The sequence below is a fragment of the Neltuma alba genome, unplaced genomic scaffold, assembly GCF_004799145.2.
Source record: "Neltuma alba isolate B1F8T4 unplaced genomic scaffold, ASM479914v2 tig00011656_pilon, whole genome shotgun sequence".
Lineage (NCBI taxonomy): Eukaryota > Viridiplantae > Streptophyta > Magnoliopsida > Fabales > Fabaceae > Neltuma > Neltuma alba.
Genome location: NW_021636302.1, coordinates 771,561 through 778,999, shown reverse-complemented (window position 1 = coordinate 778,999; position 7,439 = coordinate 771,561). Strand labels below are relative to the sequence as shown.

The following is a 7,439-nucleotide window of genomic DNA, read 5'->3' as shown; positions in this document are numbered from 1 at the left end:
TAGATAATTAATTTTAAAAAATTAAAAGTTTAGTTAAATTAGTTTTAAACAAATGTGTGCTGGTTTTTCTAAGATATTCCCTTTAATCATTTGCACTAATGTAATCAATAGGTATAATTGAGAAAAAATTATAAACTCATTAACTAATTCATATAGTTAAGACGGAAGAGAGACTATAAAAATCATTCCATTAATAAGCCGCCCTAAATAATAAATTCATGACTAACGAAAAAAAATTTGTCACGTTTTCTTAATATGTCGACATTTTATAACTTTGCACAAGTCAGATCAGATAACAAAACCCAAGACTTTTCCTCAGTTTGACTATTCATACTTCCCAGGTTACAATATACATATAATATACATACATACATACATATATATTATATATATAACAGCCATCAGAAACCAATCCACTGATCACAGTAAGCTAAAAACTTAATCCGCGTCCTCCAAAATTCAATCATCCTTTCTACTTTCTCCACAAAGATGAGCCCTGTCCCTCATTTTCTTGTGATACCTTTCCCAGTTCTGGGACATGTGAATCCCTTGATGCAGTTCTCTCAAATTTTGGCTAACCACGGCCGCAAGGTCACTTTTCTGAACACAGAGTTCAGTCAAAAGCGAGCCATGGCTGCAACTTCTTCTTCTTCTGACCAACACAACAATAAAAAGAAGAAGAACCCCATAAACATGGTGACGCTGCCGGACGGTTTGAGTGATGAAGATGACAGAAGTAAGCCAATAGAATTTCTGCAATCGATTAAGACCACCATGCCTGAAAAGCTTCCAAAGCTCATTGAAGAAGTCAATAATGAGAATGAAGATTGTAAGATCTCATGCATAATAGTTAGTATGAATATGGGATGGGCTTTAGAAGTTGGTCACAAACTGGGAATCAAAGGGGCTGTCATGTTTCCTGCTTCTGCTACTTCTATGGCTTCCCTTTACTGCGTTGAAAGGCTGATTCAAGATGGAATTATCGATTCCGAAACTGGTAAGACTAATTGGTTCTTAATTAATCTATTTGCTCAATTCAACTGCCTACGTGGATTTGTTCATATTTATAAAACCCCATCAAGTAGTTTCCCACCCCAATCAAAAGTATATCCGTTAGCACCGTGAAGGATATCAGCTTCTATTTCAGACCCATACTAAAAGAACTCTACAGCTTATAAATAAAGATCGACGCTGAATTTGAATAAAAACTTTCAAGTTATTTAAACGTTTTCATTGATAACTTGTTATAAATATCTTATTTTATACTTAGTACTTCTTCGGTCCTTAAGACCTATTTAACTAATTTGATTAAATTAAAAAAATTAGATAAGTTAGTTAATTATAAGAAATATGATATGTTTTTTTTAAAACACCATAATCATCTTCCTTAATATCCTCATTCTCTCTTCTACTTGATTATGACTGAGGGAGTATCCATAGAGATAATTTAGGAAAAATTGATAAATATGAGAAATAGATCTTATATTTAGGACTAAAATCAATTCAACAATTAGGTCATATATCAATAACCGGAGGAATATTAACAATATATATACATTCTATGCCGTAGTACAGATTTAGATAAATTATTTTTGTATATAGATTAATGAACACACACACACACAAAGACACATTTGGCAATTTAATTAGTGTTTTATACTTTCCTTGAATTCAAAATCTAAGAGTTAAATAACTAATTTATATAGATTAGTATAATTACTTAAATTGCTTACATTATTCGTAAAATAAGAATATATATTAATTTTTCTAAAATATCCTTTTCAATTATTTGTGTTGGATACTACTCCCTTACTGAAAACCTCCTTTAACTATGCAATTAATAGAAAGAGTTTAAAAAAAATGATAAATTTGGGAGGCAAAATTCATTGAAATATTATATTTAGAAGCAGAATAAATCCCTATACTTAAAAAGTACTATGTGATGTCAATGAAGGAGTGTATAAAAACTCCCATAACAAGTGAATGCCAAGCTTTGTTGTAAAAGATGACAATGAAATCTATACTGCTTATTTGTCATTAAAATTTTTTATAATTATATTTTTTTGTGGATCTCAGAGTGATTTCTTCGAGTATTACATATAGACTTGTCTTTTGCATGTATCATTTCATGTCATACCCAATTTAAGTATTTGTCTACTGGTTCATTTGGCAATATGCATACAGGACGACCAACTAAAAACCAAGAAATTCAACTTTCCCCAAAGATGCCTATGATGGACGCAGCAAACCTACCGTGGACAACCTTAGGTAAGTCCTTCTTTGACTATATCTTACAATTATAAAATTAGAAAACAAAATAAATTATGGTCTTATATTTATAATTAAAGTAAATCCTCTAATTGATAAGAAAAACACACAACTCATGCCCATGATTTATAGGAAGTGAAAATATTTTCTCACTCCTTGCAAGAATTTCTTAGTAAAAAATAAAACAATTATATAGTAGAAATTAAATAACACGAGAACCAAAATTATTAACATGGAAAACCTCTCAATGCCAGCTAGGCTATGGGTCATGTAGGCCGAAGAGACATAAATCCACTATAATCAAAATAGGATATAAGAGAGTCTCCATCAGATGCATAAACAGGTGCAACCAACTCGCAAAGCTACTAAAGCAACAAGCTTACAACAGAGAATGAAGCTAAAAAATACCAAAAATAAAGGTTGTAGGGCAAACTAAATATCTTTCATATCAGACAATGAATTAACAATCCAACAACTGAAAATGACGTATTGCATGTTGCAAACTTCTTAACAAAATTTCAGCCCAATCTAATGATTGTTAAATGCATAAATGCCAATTTACCAAGACGGTCCTATGAAGATGCGACAATTCTTTTTCTCTCTTCTCTTCTCTTCTCTCTTCTCTGAAGTTGTGCACCATAAGACTTCTCTCTTACCCTAATTTGACCTCTCTCCAATTTGATATGTAAGCATACAAATGGATTTTAAATATTGAATCTTTTTCCACATAGAAAAGGAGCCCAAACCCAACATTAATTAGCTCTTACACTATAAGACTGAAGAGAATACTTTCATGTTATACATAGACTTGCTGCACAATGCCATGCCCAATATAAATATTTATATCGGTTCATTTGGCAATTCGCTTGTAGGACTACCAACCAAAAACAAGGATTCAGCTTCCCCCAGGCACGCCAGTGATGGACCCGGCAAACCAACCAAGAACAACATCCATACATGAGTACTTCTTCGGCCATATCTTACAAGAGATACAAACCTTAACAAGGTTAGGACAATTGTGGCTCTGCAATACAACCTACGAACTCGAACCTGGTGCACTTTTAATATCACCAAAGTTCCTATCAATTGGCCCATTTTGACCAGATGATGACCAAAACACAACTTCTTCATTCTGGAAAGAAGATCCACTACAAAAAAATAGACTTTAGGCGACGACTTTCGGCGGCGACAAAAAAAGTCGCCGCTGAAAGTCCACTTTCGGCGGCGACACCAAAAAGTCGCCGCCGAAACCAAGACTTTCAGCGGCGACAAAAGTGTCGCCGCCGAAAGTGGACTTTCAGCGGCGACTTTCCTAGTCGCCGCTGAAAGTTCGCCATTGAAACCAAGACTTTCAGCGGCGACTTTTCTAGTCGCCGCTGAAAGTTCGCCATTGAAACCAAGACTTTCAGCGGCGACAAAAGTGTCGCCGCTGAAAGTGGACCTTCAGCGGCGACTTTTTTTGTCGCCGCTGAAAGTATAATATAATAATATAAATTTTATTTTACAATATTAATAAACAAATTGTCAAAAATGGACCTTCAGCGGCGACTTTTTTTGTCGCCGCCGAAAGTGGACCTTCAGCGGCGACTTTTTTCGTCGCCGCTGAAAGTATAATATAATAATATATATTTTATTTTACAATATTAATAAACAAATTGCCGAAAATAGACCTTCAGCGGCGACTTTTTTTGTCGCCGCCGAAAGTGGACCTTCAGCGGCGACTTTTTTTGTCGCCGCCGAAAGTGGACCTTCAGCGGCGACTTTTTTTGTCGCCGCTGAAAGTATAATATAATAATATATATTTTATTTTACAATATTAATAAACAAATTGCCGAAAATGGACCTTCAGCGGCGACTTTTTTTGTCGCCGCCGAAAGTGGACCTTCAGCGGCGACTTTTTTTGTCGCCGCTAAAAGTATAATATAATAATATATATTTTATTTTACAATATTAATAAACAAATTCAATCTGGCTCAGCGGCAAGAAGGTTGGACACGAAGGGATGCGGTCACGAGTTCGAACCTGGAAGAAGACACATTTAAGGTGAAAATATTTAGACGATGACGTGGCGAGGAGGAGTGACGTGGCAATGACGTGGAGGTGGCTAGTGATGATGTGGCGGCCGGCAGTGATGACGTGGCCGCCGATGGCGATGACGTGGAGGTCGACGGTGCTGACGTGGCGGCCGGAGACGATGACGTGGCACCGGCGGTGATGACGTGGCATTGGTAAAGCCAATTCCTATTAGGCATTACTTTCAGCGGCAACAAAAAAGTCGCCGCCGAAAACACTTTCGGCGGCGACAAAAAAGTCGCCGCAGAAAACACTTTCGGCGGCGACACTCTTGTCGCCGCTGAAAGGCTTTTCAGCGGCGACAAATGTCGCCGCCGAAAGTGTTTTCGGCGGCGACATTTGTCGCTGCTGAAACTTCTAAAAGTCGCCGCTGAAAGTATCTTTTAACGGCGACCTTTTTAGTCGCCACTGAAAGTTTTCAGCCACGGCTGCTACGGCAACGACTTTTCAGCGGCGACTTGTCGCCGCAAAAAACTTTCGGCAGCGACTTTTGTACTTTCAGCGGCGACTTTTGTCGCCGCTGAAAGTCAATTTTTTTGTAGTGATCAAACCTGCCTTAATTGGCTCGACCAGCAACCACCTCGATCTGTCGTTTATGTTTCCTTTGGAAGTATAGCAGTAATGGAGCCGAACCAGTTCAAAGAACTTGCACTCGGACTCGATCTTTTAGACAAACCTTTCCTGTGGGTTGTACGACTTAATGACACCGACAAGCCAACCGATGGCTACATATTCCCAAGGGGGTTTAAAGGTGACAAGGGCAAAATTGTCAATTGGGCTCCGCAAAGGAAGGTTCTAAGCCACTCTTCTGTGGCTTGTTTTGTTAGTCACTGTGGTTGGAATTCTACTATAGACGGTGTGTACAGTGGTGTGCCATTCTTGTGTTGGCCATTTTTCAGTGATCAGTTTCAAAACAAGGCGTATGTTTCTGATATGTGGAACATTGGTATGGGATTCGAAAAGGATGAAAATGGAATTATAACAAGGGAAGAGATAAAGAAGAAGGTGGAGAAGTTGCTTAAAGATGAAGAAATAAGAGAGCATTCTTTGAAATGGAAAGAAATCGTCATGAATAATATTGCTGAAGGTGGTCGATATTTAGAGAATTTTAAGAAGTTGATTAACTGGGCCAAAGAATGAGGATTTGATCTGCTCTTATTTGTTGAGGGTTTGGGAATTGAAAAATGTATGTTTTTTTAATGATTTAGAATCTTTTGAATAATGAAATTTAATTCGATCCGTGTAACATACACTTTGAATAATAAATCATGTTTTATGTTTATGGAAAAATCCCGCCAAAAAAAACATGCTTGTAGAATTTCAAATTTTCAAATTAAAAATTACTATAAAAATGTGTTGTCATTTGCTTTTTAAGTATAGTCAACAGCCATTAAATTATAGTAAATAATACTGATCAGAAATTAATTCATGAGGTGTTTTTTTAAACATGGTTGTTAGTGGCTAAACTATTGCAATAAAGAACTAATAAATGTAATAAATAGTTAAACAAAAGTTACAAATAACTAGAAGGAATGATCTCATTTCATTTATTTCAACAAATTTGAAGTTTGAAAAACGTGGTTGTTAATTACGGGTACTACTAAACTTACTATAAAAATAAATAATTAATGAAGTGTACGAATAACTAAACAAAAGTTATTAGTAACTTAAGAGCAACGTCATTCATTTATTTTAGTAAGTTTAAAATTTTAAAAATGTATTATTGTAGTAAATAGCTAATGAAGTGTTGTGAATACTTAAACAAAAATTATAAATAACTTGACAAAAATAATAGGCTAGTTATTCACTACACTTCATCATCTATATAGTATAATAGTTTTCCCTTAATGTAGTTGTAACATATTATTTTTTAATTAAAAATAAAAAATAATTATAAAAATAATAATTAAAAAATTTAAAAAAAATATTATTATTACAAAAAAGAAAAAACAACCCACCTTTTCCACCGACAGTGGAAAATGTTTAATTGAAGAAAGAAAAATGGAGGAGAAGATTGTTGAAAAACAAATAGGAGGAGGTGATAGGATGAGGGGAAAATGAGAGGAAGACGAAGGCAAAAGAAAAATGAGGAGGAAAATTAAATGTGAGGGTATTAAATACTCAAGACCTTTTGTTTTCCTTTCATTTTGCAAGAAAATTTTGCGATTTTGGTATGGAATAAGTAGTGAGTTTTGATAACATAGGATCATAGAAATTTAAAAATAAATTATTAATAAATTTTAATCTGTTTATATTTATTCATTAATTGTTTTTGAGAATTTTAAATTAATATTTTAATCAGAAAAATTTATTATTCAATATAGAATGTTTATACGGATTAAATTTAAGTTAAGTAATTTATTTAGATTATTTAATACATTATTAAGGTTTTCAACAATTTAAGTGTTGCATAGGTTAAAGCTACCTTGTTAAAAAAAATTTCTTAAGCTTGTGACTGAAATTATAAACTGAGAATTTTATGAAATTAAATAAAATTAAAGCTCATTTATAATTCAAAGGAGCTGTTTAGGTTGAGGGAAAAATTTTAAAATGAGACTAGAATAAATAATTGAGATTTTAATGTGGGATTAGAATTTTGGGTAATAAATATATATTTATTTAAGTTATTAAGTTCCAATATTGTCTTATATGAAAATTGTTATTTCCAAATAATATTGTATCTATTATAAATAGTTAGACCTATGAGAGTTAATATGTTTATACAATTTTAATTTAGAGGATAGTCTTAGAATTTTAGGGTAATTCTAGAATAGTTATAAGTCATATATTAATAAATATTTATGTGCAATTTCATAAACACTCATTGAGAATTTTGGAGTAATCATTGTGACTATTTGTAAGCTAAAAGGTAGCAAGTAACTCTGAAATTTTTTTGTATATACATGTGAATTGTTTGTGATTATATCATGGTAGATAAACTTTTTGATCCAACTAAATTATACTAAATTATGTGTGTGCATTGAGTTTTCAAAGAAATGGAGTTTTAATAAATTTATTTTTATTCAAGATTATTGCTATTAATTATTATTAATATTTGAATATTTTAACTAAATTATAATCTAATGAGTTATATTGTT

General features: G+C 33.4%; 1 pseudogene; it reads left to right on the top strand.

The window, feature by feature from the left end:
• Positions 1 to 404: 404 nt before the first annotated feature.
• On the top strand, positions 405 to 5,481 carry LOC114716421 (UDP-glycosyltransferase 83A1-like; annotated as a pseudogene).
• Positions 5,482 to 7,439: the final 1,958 nt, after the last annotated feature.